Source organism: Manacus candei, unplaced genomic scaffold, assembly GCF_025592945.1.
Source record: "Manacus candei isolate 608988 ecotype Guabito, Panama unplaced genomic scaffold, ASM2559294v1 h1tg000061l, whole genome shotgun sequence".
NCBI classification, from domain to species: Eukaryota; Metazoa; Chordata; class Aves; order Passeriformes; family Pipridae; genus Manacus; species Manacus candei.
Window position 1 is genome coordinate 1,183,118 of NW_026138109.1, and position 14,251 is coordinate 1,197,368.

The window sequence follows — 14,251 nt, forward strand, 5'->3', positions numbered from 1 at the left end:
TCTCTCTGTCCCCAAACTGGAATGTAAGAACCTGCCGTCTCCGTGTGACATAGGTAATCAAGAGGGGAGGCATAGTGAACTGGAGAGGGTAGAGGTGTGCCAGATGCTGCTGACAAGCCCCAGTCAAACATCCGGCTGTTCTTAACCCATCATGTAGCACTCACCAGTCCAAAGCCAACCCAGCATTTTAACCAGACATTTGCTTTGGCACCAGATGCTTGGCATGAGGGACTGCACATGAAATCCATGTATTTGCTGCTCCCCACATATGGTAACTCTGGGAGATGTGGGAAGAAGACTTAGAGGATGCAGGTGGGGGTAGAGGGTGTGGAAAAGAGCGGATGAGAATGGTGAGGAGGAGGGGGAAAAAGACAGCAGAGGAAAGATAGGAGTAGAGGAAATAAGTATATCAGTGAGAAAACAGGAGACAAGTGGACAGACTGCCTCTGTTTCTATTTTATCACAGTGCTCATCAATGCTTTCTGCGCTGTGCTGCTTCTTCTGCGTGCCTTTGCTCAGCAAACTCTGCTTAATAGCCAGCTGAGTAGGCACTGTGCTTGAAATACACCAAAGCAGGTTCAGCTGCCCTTCCAGGCTCTGCTGGAAACTTGGGAAAAGGGGAAAGAAAAGAAATTCTATTTTGCAAGACTTGACGTAATTCCAAGTACTTGAGACAGAAAATAGGTAAACGTAATGGGGCTTTAATATCTTGCCCTCACCAATTAAAGTTATGCATTTGCCAGCAAAGCCATTACAGACCACCTTTCCAGGCACTTAGAACTTGGCTGTAATCATATGTTCTGGGAGTATCAAATTTTCTCTAGTTAGGAAACAAAAAGTCATTGTGGGGCTGCTGAAACAGTGGAGGCTGGGATGGACAAAACATGAGCATCAGAGGGGGAAGATGGAAAGGTATGAGAGCAAGAATAGTGTCTTCTCACAACACCTTTAGAATATTGAATAGTAATGAGAACAGAGATAAACATAGGACTCTAACATAGGACTCAACTACCTTAAAATAATAAACTCTAGATGTTACTGCAAGATTTAATTAAAGGCTGATATAAAAAACCATGATTTTCACTGTCTTCTGAAGGTGGATATCCACAGGTTTAGGCAGATTACCACAAGAAACAGTCTTGTCAGTGGGGATCCCAGAACTGCCTTACTTCTACTCCTGGAAGATAAAACACCATGAACCATGAAGAAAAGTGAATAAAGCTGATTGTGAAAACTGTGCAGTGACATAAAGCAAAAGAGGTACTTCATCATGTAGGTAGATCCAGGATTACTCAGGGATTGATAAAAAAATAATCAATACCTTTTATTACATTACAGAACTACTAGAAAAGTGTTTAGCAATGGGCTTCTCCCCACCTTAGATTAAGGATTTTTTGACCAAGGTTTATAAGTGAAATCGGGGAACCGATCCTTCCAGATGTGTTGAATATCAGATATTAAGCACAAAACTCATACATTTTATGCTGCCCTTTTTCTCCCCTCAGGTAGGGCTGCAAATCACATGTTTTCACAGTACTGAAAAAAGCTTCATTATAAAACCTTATGGTGAAGTTGAGCCTCTGACATGACACTGACTCCTACTTTGGGAAAGGTACTCTTGAGCAGTGGAAAGCTCTTTTCCTACTGGATAAGACAGACTTTCACAGAACATCTTAGTACTCTGAGGTTGCAGCAGTTTATTTTAGTAATCTCTGAAGTAAGAACAGGATCATTCCCAGCTCATTCGCATAATTTGATGTGCATCAGGACATTTCTGTCACACTGGTCACACCTCAAAATTTGAAATTCATGCTGGCTCCACACTGCAGAAGGGACTATATCTCATGGAGCACAAAGCCTGTGGTTACAGCATTAACATGGCAACACTCCAGAAAACTGGACCCAGCACTGTGAGTTTTCACTGTGACACAGCTCTGCAGTGTGTGGGATTTTTGAACCAGAATGAGAAGCATTGCAGCTGGCTCTGGCTGGACCATGTACTGATCCATCAGTAAAATTAATCTAATGTGAAAAAGATACGTAGGTCTAGTAAATATATAGATGTTATATATATAAAATATAGATGCAGAATGAGAGTGGGGAGGAGAAGGAGGTTAATAAGCTAAGGATTTTAAAATTAAACAAGATATGATTCACTGTCAGTTGGTTTCAGTAAAATGGCCAGACTAATTAAATGTGTTACACTGTATCATCAATAATTCATTGACTGGCAATAGTTTATGTGCAGCAACAATTTGTTAAAATAGCTTCATGTATTTCATAGTAATGGAATTTACAATTTTGTTCAGAAGGGCAAATAAACAACTAACCCCTTTAGTTTTGAAGAACTTAAAAACATATGGTATAATCCATTGCACTGTCATGTGTTTGACTCCAATAAGAATCTGAAACAATGCCTCTAACTGTGGCCTCTAACACAATCAATGAACTGTGTTAATTGATCCAATTTGTCTTAATCCTGTTTCCCCAGGCTCAGGGCCCCTGTGCTCAGTGAGGCAATGGCTACATAATTTGGCATTTCATCAGGGTGCCACCAAATTCAGCATTCCCTCGTGGAATTCCCTATTTTGCTGCAGGCAGTTGCTCAACCTTTTGTTTTCTGTCCACTGACTTTCTTCTTGCCTCCTCTCCTTTCCCCACAGGGAGGAGGTAATTGAATTACAAGGCATGCTCCCTCTACTCCTCTGTGGAGTCAGGCAGCAGGGGGTTGGAAAGCAACCATTTGAGTGCAGCCTGAGGACAGGGAGCAGAGATCCAAGCATATTGGATCACATGCTGGGCCTCGAAAGGAGCAGAGAAGCTATGGGACCTGGGCAAGGGCTCCTGAAACTGGCTGCAAGAGCCCTGCTTCACTCATGAGAAAGGAAGTTTAAGTTAGGTTTCCAAGACAACACAATGGGAGACCTGGACTATAGGCTGGGGCCCTTTGAAAGCATGACAGAAAAAATCCCACCCTTGGGAGTTATCGGGCAGGAGAGTGGTTTTGTAAAAAATCAAGTGTTGCCAAGTCTTGGTCATTTTACCTCATTGCCCAAATCTTGACACAAAATATATCTTAGGACAATTATATTTGGTTTCTTTATATTTTTTTTTAATATCTACATAGATGCTTGCATGTGGAAACCTGTTAATTGTCTCAGAGCTCTCTTGCATGTATGGAAATAAGTGATATTTTGGGTTGTGTTGCAAAAACTTAAGGGCTGCTTGATGACCTTTCAACCTTTCTGCTTGAGCCCCCTTCCAACTCCTCCCAAGTTTTCACTCTTTCCTCTGACAGGCCCAGGCTTGCCCATCCTCCATCTTAGCAATTACACCAATGGACCACAGCAACTGGTTTCTCCCAAACCTTCAGTGGGACTGCTCCACTCCAGCAAGCTGCTGGATCTCCTGCAAGATCTGTCAATCCCTTGCTGGGAAGACATGCAATGTCGCATTAGTGTCGCCTTCTCTCCTGCTGAATGAGGGTCAAATGTGCCAAAAACTTTCCCTTCGCCCCTGGTTCCCTTACAGTGTTTGTCTTCTCTCACACAGGAAACATGAGCTTTAGAGGATACCACTTGGGCTTTATTCAGCTTCAGGTCCTGTCTGAGACCCTGCTATTCACATATGTCTATGTGATGCCATGTCTTGGCTCCAACGTGCATCCTTAGCCATAACTGTATCATTCCTTCTAGACTTATAATGCTACCTTTGTGGGTTTTTTTTTTTGTTTGTTGGTTTGGGGTTTTTTTGGGTTTTTTTTGTTTTTTTTTTTGTTTTTTTTAATATTAGGGAACAACACTTTGCTTTGTAACTCTTTAAAATAGCTAACACATTTTAAACTATTTAGTTGAAATAAATATTAGTAAGTTTTATGAGGATGGAGCAAAAGGAAAAAGAATACTTTGGGGTCATGAAAAATGTTGAGAGAACGGTAAAATGGAATTTAGTCCCATTTTGCAAAAGGAAGGTTTTTCTTGTGGAATTTTTGCAGTGAAGCAATTTTGAGAAAAATTTTTATTGACTACAACATTGCCTTCTCTTTATGAAGTACCATGCTATGAGCAGGCCAATTGTCTTCCAATCACTTTGTCTCCTTCTCATCTTACTATGACATAATGAAATTGGAATTGAAGGGACAGGAGTGGATCCCGGTCATCTCAGTTCTGCAGTTTCAAGCTCAGAATAATAGCAGGTGTTTACAACAGTACAAATTTTACCTTTAGATTCATCAAGCTTCAGGAGTTTGAAATCAGCTTTTAACAGATGGATTTCAATATAGAACTGGGGGGGGGAGGGGATTAAGTTTGGAGGTTTTTTTACAGTAAATAAGTAAATATCTACTGTCAGCATATCATGCATCTTCCTGGGCAGTGGACTCAGGCTGTACAGGGGCCATGAGGTGCATGCGGAGGCTCCCTTCCATCGGACAATACAACTCCAGACAACTCTGTTGCCCTTGGTGGTGTCACTGTGAAGCCTAACTCAGCCTTGGAAGTCTCTTGATTTTCTGTAGTTTAGACTATGTTTTGTCTGCCCTTAAAACTTATCACCAGTGTTGTTCATCTAAGCATTCTTGCTTTGTGATTGCATCGTCATGTGAAATAGCAGAAAGAAAATAAAACTTTCTTTGGCTTTGCACGTGTTTCTGTGTCTATTTGCACACATCAGTGACTATTCCTGGGATATCAACCCTCCTCATAAGACACTGTGCCTGGATCATGGTAGGAAGTAGGCTCAAACACTGTACCTCAATAACAGGAAAGAGGACTCCCAGGGAATGCAGTGGTGTATTGTGTTAGTGACCCATGATTTCAAATACTTTGAACTAGGCTGCAAATCAAAGCATAGTTTCAATATGTTGCACTAAGAATCTCTAGATAAGAAATTCCATTTTGTGGCCAAATGTGACAACAAACTGTAGAGCTGTTTTGCATAAATTGCCTAAGGTGTGGCTGCATCTGCTGCTGTTACTCTGATAAAACCTTGGTATGATGTTAACAAATGATAAAATTTTACAGAGAGAGGATATGCACATAATTAACAGAGATTGTCTAGTCCTAACCCTCAAAAAGAATAGAAACTTTTTCCTGTTTAGGGTTGTTTTACTTGTAAGATGTACAAGTGTTCTGTAAGCAGTTCTGCACATGATCACCTTCATTTCTGTCATGTCTCATGAATTTAATTGTTGAAGTTAAATGTGTGCATAGAATTTGACTGATGCTCTTAAAAATCTCAAGTTTAGCAAACAAAGCCACATATAGTAAGATTAAGATTGATTCTGACAAATAGTATATAAATCTGGCTGGACTACATCAGCAGAAAGAATTTTGTTTAGGTGCCTTCAATAAAGTTTAGCAAATGTCTTCAAAGTCCTGTGTATTTTTTTAACAATGCAAATGTCATTCTTTTCGGGGAGGGGGAAGGGAGATGATGTGAAGACTCTTTAGTTTCTAGGATGTCACACTGCTTGTTTTTCACAATATTGCTGAAAGGTTCTAATAGCCTCTTTTTCATTACCGTTTCTTTGTTCATTCTTGAATCCATATAAACTGAACATATACTTTCATAAGGGATCCATTTTCTATAAATTATAATAATTATGTTTGGTTGCTCTTTTTACCTTTCTATGAAGTTTGTTAGAAGTTTAATGCTGAGACATGTATGGAACAAACTTAAAGTGGAGAAATAATCTGAACTTTAGAATATCAATATGAGGAAACACATATTGATATGTTTTTAAATCTAAACATGTAATTATGCTTCATTTATGAAAACATAGTGATTAGCCCAACAGAAAAAAAATTAACACTTGGACTTTATGAAGTTTTTACTACTTCAATTTTTTTCAAACAACATTTAAAATTTAAAAAAATTGTTTAACTTGTTATGTAAAACATTGGCAAAAACTACACATTGACAGTGAGATTAAGATGTTAGCAGTCCCATGCAGGTGAAACAGAAGCAATCAGAAAATAACAGCTGCTCATTTAAAAACAGTAAGGTTTTTAAATAATAAAGAATGGTGGTAAATAAATATAATAGCAGATTTTACTGATGAGTTTACCTTAGTGACTATCAGTCAGTTTATATCTTCTGTCTTCCTATGAAGGGCATAGAAATTAGTTGGATGAAAAAAAAAAACAGTGAAGTGGCTGCTATTCCCCAAGCTTGGTATAAGTATTTGTGTAAAATTACTTTTTTTTACTATAAAGGGTGACTTAGATCTGAGGAAATATGTCATAAAAACTACTGCATAGAACTGTTCCCCCCTGCAACTGAACAGATCTACATAATTGTTGAAGACATAGTCATCTCCTACTACCTGTATTTTAGGTGCCAGTTGAAATACAATGATAATGCTGATGTTTAATTTGGGATACTATTCCTTATTTAGAATGCAGTGTGACAGAGTTCAAACTTTTCAGACTCAATCATGATTATTCTTTTTGTTTAAAAAGAAAAAAAATAGAATTTTATAATATTTTAGACTGTTAAATTGGCTCAGTGCAGCTGTTTCAGACAATTGCCTATTACAAGGCAAAAGCTGGTTTGTGTGGCAACAAAGCACACCTAAATTTTCAGATGCTTCACACACTGTCAGAGTTTTGCTTGTGCTGCTGACTGTAGACTTGAACAGCTATGTCAGCTTTGTGCTGTACCACTAATATAGTTCCAAACTAAGTTTCACTAACAAAAAGGGAGAAACTCAGATTTATAGCATAAGAATTAGTTTGGGACATGAAGGAAATTTTACAAACTATCGGAGGCTGCTTTTTTAATTTGCTACTATTTCTAGGTTGCTGTAAATGACATGACATGGGTGAAAGACATGGAAGAACTTGACTTGCAATTCTGGAATTAGAAGAAGAATCAAATGTCTTTTGCAAGACAGTCACCATCTAATGTCACCGCAGATGGAGCAAAAAAACTTCTTTGAGTTTTAGTCTCCAATGGCCTCCTTTATGTACTACAAGAGAGAATGTTCACTGAGTGGGAGATGTATTACACTTTTTAAAAGTACTTAAGGGTTTTTTTTCTGCTCAGCAGGGAAAGTATATAACATATAAATGGTTAACTCTGCAGCAAATCTTCAACTTGCAAGCAGGAATAATCACTCAGAAGAAAAAAATCAATGCAAGCATCCCACAGACAGTGAGGTGATATTAAATGACAATATTAGCTACAGATGTTTTCATTTGAGTATAAACAATTCTTAGTTTGATGGTAGCTGTAGCTGAAAGAGAGTAAGGAATATTTTCTCTCCTCACTTTTGGTGTTTAACGAACACCCTGACCACGCTGGGTTTCATTGGATGAGGCTACTAATTATTTTGTAGTTAGAAAGTTCTCTATAAAAGGCGTAAGAGAGTAATTCAATGCAGTTTCCTTTTATCTGCCTTGCCAATTGATGTCTATACAGAGCAAGCAGGGCTCCCCAAACACATCAGTCTGTTTCAGATACACAAGATTAAGTAGCAAGTGACATTCAAGAGCAATTGGCCCACCCAGGAGGAGTGAAACCAGCGGAAAAGCTGTCAGATTCTGCCTTTTCTCCATTAATCTTGAAGCTTTTCAATGCTGCCAGGTCGAATCTCCATCAAACAAGCTGGGAAGAGTGTCAGGCTATTTTCTTTCGTCTTACCCTCTCCTCCCCATCGCCCCATTAACCCCTGCCATGCCAGGTTCTTCTGGTTTGGGAGCAGCTCTTATGTTAACCCCCATAAGTGGGGCAGTGCACAGGGCTGAATGGAGCTCAGTGTGGACCTTGTTTTAGGTACAGGCTGACATTTAGGTGGTTGGAGAAGAATATGGCAGGGGTTTCTTCTGTGTTGGAATTATTCAGAATGCTTATTCAAGAAGGTAGAAAATAGCAGGTCTGCTTGTCTTCTATAACCAGACCATACAATGAAGTACCCTCTCACAGGTTGGTCTGGTTTGGAGGTGAGCTGTATTTTCCCTAATGTAGATTAGAACAGGGAGGCATTTACTCTTTCTTTCATTTAGAGGTAAATTTTTGCCAATTTCAGTTGAGTTCGCTGCATTATGCAAGATCCAAGATTTGACCGTGGCACAGATATATATCTTATTCTTGCCTGGGTAGTTCCTATAGTGTATTGGACACATTGTGTAGCTGTCACAGAGGAGGCATTCAGGCTGGTGCCAACCTTCAGAAGCTGAATCATAGAAGCAGAGGGTGGCTGAGTGGCAAGAAAGTGGCACAGATTGTGAAATGTTCATGTCAGGGATAAGTGACAATATATGTTGCAACATGAGCCAAGTGACTGTGTTCCTCTGATATGAGGGGATGAATCTGACTGGAAGGAAAAAGGCCTTTTTACTTGAGTTCCTAGGGATTGCATCCTGAGGATAATATTGGGGAGGGTGTGGTTTTGAGAGGGAGGTAATTATGGTGGAGACAAAACACAGATCTGAGAAACTATATCTATGAGTATAAATAATAGATGCAGCATGTAAAGCCAACGATCCATCTAGACTGTATCTGACAGCAAATATCTTGGGAAGGTTATATGAAGCACATAGGCATCATATAATGAATGATAGCTTCTTGGATAGTCTTCTACTTTGCAGTAGCTTGTAGATAAGGAATTTCCCTATATTGAAGTGGTATCTCTCTCCCTCCACTTTCCCCTTTTTGCTATAATAATACAGTTGTAGAGGTCACTTTTCTATATTCTTCTCACTCAAGAGATCTCTTATATTTCCTTTCTACAAGTGATATTTGAACATTTGACAATCACAGACATAGGGACAGTGGATTTATTTCTACCATAAATCAGAGAGTGAGCATTACAGAGGAAGTGTGCCCTGACACAAATCACATACCAGTATTCCTTTTCTCATTTTCAGGCAGAATCAAAACCAAGCAGAAATGGTCAGGGGCTGCAAAGTAAAATGATTTCAAGTTTTCAACATATGAGTGTTCTGCCCCCAGGATGAGAGAGCACCAGGAGGAGGTGGCAGCAATGGTCAATCTCCAAAGAATGTTTCCTTGCATCCTAACCTGGTAGATGTGCCCTGAAAATGTCTACCAGATCTCACTTTGAATGTTTGAGAGGAGACATAGTTCTTAGTAATTCACCTGTTAGATATCCACCTCCCAAACATCTTTTGTAAATCTCTGTCTCTGCTGCTCCAGCAAAAAGGAAAGAAAAGTGATAAGAGTTTACAGAGTTTTTCTTTTAAAGTAATCTTAGAAATTTTTTTACTAATGCAATCTAGGTCACTCATTTCTCCCTACTTGCTACTGTTATACCAGACGTATTTTATTTAAACATGCAGAAGCTGCATTATAAAATACATTCTTCAGTTTCTATTTAAGAATGCCACTAGTGAATCTGTTTCAATACATGTGGTTTCTTAGGCTATGTTTGTAGACAATAAGCCTTCATAATTTTTACAGAATTCTGCCTTTAATGGCTAGCTGTGTGTAGTTCATTCTGCTGCTGCTCTTAATCAGTCTCCTGCCTGAGTAGGCCAGTTGATTCAATTGGTCATTCTTCCCATAAAGTGCAACACTGCCTGTGTGCTAGCCTTTGTAAACTCAATTTTGTATTAAGACAGTGCAATCTGCAGAAAATAGGCTATTCACACATCTAGCGGTTATGACAAAAGAGTCAGGTTATTGGAAAAGTGGTTATGTCATTATGAAATATGCATGCAGAAGGACAAATATTGTGTGATATAAAGAACAGTGTGTGAGGGGAAACAGCCAAAGATGAGAACGGGCTAAAAATGGTACTTGGAAAGTAATAGCTGTAATAGCACAGGCATAGTGGGAGAAACACCATCACTATGATTTTGTTCAGCTGGCACTGCATAAAGGAAAAACATGCTTCGCAAAGCAATAAAACAGTTCTGTGCTGGGTGCAAGAGCCAAATGCCCCCGTTCAGTATGACAGCAAAAGTGAGACCTGTCATTGTAGTGAAAGAAGCAAACATGAAGAGCTCTGACAGGATTAAAGACTGAAGACTTTCTACTAGAAGGCTGAAATCTTCCAGAGTGATTATCTGGCAAGTAAGATTTCGCCTGTTAAAATAATGAATTTTAGGTAATGAAAATTTTGTATGTCAGAAGAGATAAAGACTTTAATACCTAACCAGCGTTAATCTATGAATGACTGGTTGGGGCTGGACAGCATGTTGTACATTGAGACCCACTGCAGTGTGGTTTTGTTAGTGGGTGTAATCACCCAGGCCTTTATGAACGATCATCACATCAAAGGTGAGTCATTTCCCCTCTGTCATTGTGTTGAACATGCAACAGAACATATGGAGGTGCTGAGATTGTCACTAATGTACTTAGTGTTTACTATTCTTTGGTTTGTACTCAGCAGACAGAGCAGGAAAAAAAGAGCCGAATAGACCACTTGAATAAGATACTATTTCTCAATGCTCACAACTCACCCACACACCTGGCATTCACCAAGCCCACACAGCCAGTATGTCCCACTCCTAATTTTACACAATAGCTAGACATGAAGTTTTTCCATTATGTTCATCTATAATTCAATGACATTTATCTTTACTTACAACTACAACTACAGTAGCTGTCTGTTCTCCACAGTGGATTACTGCCAATATACATAAATGAATGACCTTAAAACGTCTTCCTAAATATCTCTCTACAGTTTCTATTCCCACAGTCTCTGCTATACTCCCCACCTTTCAAACTGCCTCCCCACATCAGACTGAAAAATAAACTGGTATCAGTTTCCTCACTCTAAACCAAAATTGTTCTCCTACCTTTCTTTTTCTTTCCATTTTCTACTTTCATCGCCTGTGTCCTTTTCTCACTTTTTTTTCCCCCACCTGTTGCAGTATCTATTTATTTTTTGTTTTCCTGTCTGTTTCTGTGTTCCCAGTTAAGGGTAACGGATCTGTTTATAGCCCTTATGGCATCTATACTCACATTAGGTCACACCTTTCTATAGCTGTAACTACTTTTGTACTGCTAATAGCTCTGTCTTCTCTCATTTACATTTCCATTCAGCCCTTTCATCATATACCAAGAGGTTTAAGTTTCAGTGCTTTTCCTTTCAGTCACTTGGGTTGTATTTCTCCACATCTTATCTTTTTTATAGGCATAAGTTAAACACGAGGTTTGGAACATTTTGTTTGTGCTTGCTAGGCTATGCTAATTAAGGCTACAAGACCTTCCTGACTAGCGGGATAGCAGTATATAACTAATTTTGGAACCAAGATTCTTCCTAAATTTCCATGCAAAATCCTGCCTTAAAAAAAGGCAGGGACACATACACACACACCTTTGACATCATCTTCACATAACTGTTGTGAGTCCAGCTGTTAACGCAGCACTACCAAGTCCACCACTAAAACATGTCCTCAAGTGCTACATCTACACGTCTTTTAAGTACCTCTAGGGATGGTGGCTCTGCCACTTCCCTGAGCAATGTGGCCCAGTGGTTGAAAATCCTTTCCAACAAGAATTTTTTACTAAATTTCCGTCTAAACTTCCCCTCGCACAGCTTGAAGCCATTTCCTCTTGACCCATCACCTATTAACTGGGAGAGGAGACTGAACCCCACCTGGCTAGAATCTCCTTTCAGGTAGTTTTAGGGAGCGATAAGGTCTCCCCTGAGCCTCTTTTGCTCCAGGCAAAATACACCAGCTCCCTCAGTCACTCCTCAAAAGACTTGTGCTCCAGACCCTTCACCCGCTTAGTTGTCCTTCTCTGGACTTGCTCCAGCACTTCAATGTCTTTCTTGTAGTGAAGAGCCCCAAACAGTGTTCAAAGTGTGGCTTTCCCAGTGCCCAATACAGAGGGACAGTCACTGCCCTGGTCATGCTGGTCACACTATTGCTAATACAGGCCAGGATGCCATTGGCCTTCTTGGCCACCTGGGCACACTGCTGGCTCATGTTCAGCTTCTGTTGTCCAGCACTCCCAGGTCCTTTTCTGCCAGGCAGCTTTCCAGCCACTCTTCTCGCAGTCTGTAGCACTACCTGGGGCCGTTGTGACCATTATGTTCCATTATGTTCCTCTATCCAGGAAATTTATCTTCCTGGATAGAGTTCAGTGTTGTGTAATGAAAACCAACCAGAAAAATTCCAAAGATAGTGAAAAATAGTTAATTACATTACTGTCTCTGTTTTACTTTCTTCAATTCCCCGTTTCAACTCCTTCTTATTTAATCTTTCCATATACGCAGAGTTCAGACACATGTATCTTAAAAAAAACCTACTCAGTCTAAAGCTACAATCCGTGACTAAGAAGATATTGGTTTAACCAAAACGATCTGTTGAAACCTGCACTATTTTTCCAGAAGCACAAAAATAGCTTGGAAAGAGCTAAATTACCACTTTATTCTCTGTCTTCTATTCTTTTCTAAAAGAAATTCCAATTATCAGCCTTCACTGGATCAACAGATTCAGAAATGTGTTTTCCTGATAAGGTGAAGTTATTATCTAATGTGTATGACTAAAATAATTGATGTACTAAATAACTGCCAGCAATCAGTCCTTGGACCAGACCAACTGTTAGATAAAACAGTGAAAATGATGATAAGTTTAAAATCTAATCTAGGTATTTATTAAATTGAACAATGTTTTCCTTGTAATTATCAGGAAAATTTAAGTAAACTTTTGGCAGAAGAAAATATTTAGAAATAACCCAAGACCATTAATATTTATTTCTATTGGGGATCATTATGTTCTTGCAATGATTCTTAGGGCAACATGTTCCAAGAACATTTAATTTCTTGTTGAAAGCTCAAAGGAAGTTTGATTCTTGACTTTCATATGCACACAGTATAAGGAAAGTGGATCTGAATTTTCTCTACAAACTCAAACAGAAAAATTACAGTCATGAGACTGCCTAAGAAAGGAATAAAATTATACAGGTGCTGTGTGTTTCTCTGAGAGGCTTGCCTGTAATGCTTAAAGTTTGAAAAAAAATAGGATATTCTTTCATCTATGTGGCATGAAGTTACACAATGAATAACTCTCTAGTGGAGCTCTTACCTCTGCTTGGGTAGAAAAGAACTCTGGGAAAGTGATTGTATTTTTGCTGGAAAAATCTAGATCGACTTCCAAACAGGTTTGGCATTTTGAAGGTTAATTTTAGACCATTTTGATCTACAGTGAAGCTTTTTGAGTAGTGGGGAATAGGGTGAGGGAGTTTATTAATCTTATGGCCTTGTTACATGCATATAAATTCAAATAAGACTCTTGTTTCAAAGCCAGAAAGAAAAGCACCCAAAAGACATTAGAAGATGTAATACAGTGTCTAACAGACTTCTAAATTTCTCCAGCTAGACTTTAACATTCTTTTACTATTAGATTAAAAAAAACTGTGATTTTTTTAATAAACTGTTTTACTCTATGGGCTGGTAACAACTTTTTCGTTTATCTTTTGTTTTTTTCAATTATATTTTACATGTCTTAAAATAGTCTTTCTTAGACAATATAGAAAGAAAGGGTTACATTTTCTGTTGTTCCACTGTAAGAGTGATGCAAGCAGGAGCTGTGGACCACAGAATGGACAAAGAGCAGCAGAGTTTGGCAGTTGTCTAACACTGGGAGTCAAAAGTGAAGTCTGGACTTGAAAATGGAGGTTTCTGAACAGGTATCCTTGACCACTTAATTTTATGTTTACATTTCTAACCCCTCCTCTCCTCCCAGTTCCAAAAGAGAGCTCGTGCAAACTAATAAAAGAAAGACAACTCAAAGCTACAACCACCGGGGTTTCAGAGCAACTGCTATATATTGCATTACAGGAGCCAGGAGCTACTGCAAAACTTCAATTTTCACATTGGATGTATTTTCTAATAGAAGAGTAAAGTGACATTATTCTCTTGGTAAAGTGGAATTCTCTATGTCACTTTGTAGTGGAGACATATGATGTGTTAAGAATCCATACAGGATTCTTATTCTACACACACAGTGAAAGTTTCAGTGAGTGATTTGCTCAGAAATCATAAGATCTACAGTACAATACAGTAGTAGAGTAGCTAAAATGACAGACCTGAATTATATATCACATTTTTTTTCAGAGTATGTCAAAGAAATATGCCTTTCCCTGCCCAAAAGTTTTTTGTTTTCTGAGCATTGTCCTTCTTTCTCCTGAGTAAGCATGCCTGCTTTGTTATTCACATATCGTCAGCCCAAAGACTAAGATAATTTGTTGAGAATTTTTAGCTGCAGTTTGATTTATTTCTGAGAAAGTGCATTTTAATACCAGAAACTGTGACAAGGTCTAGTGGTGCTGT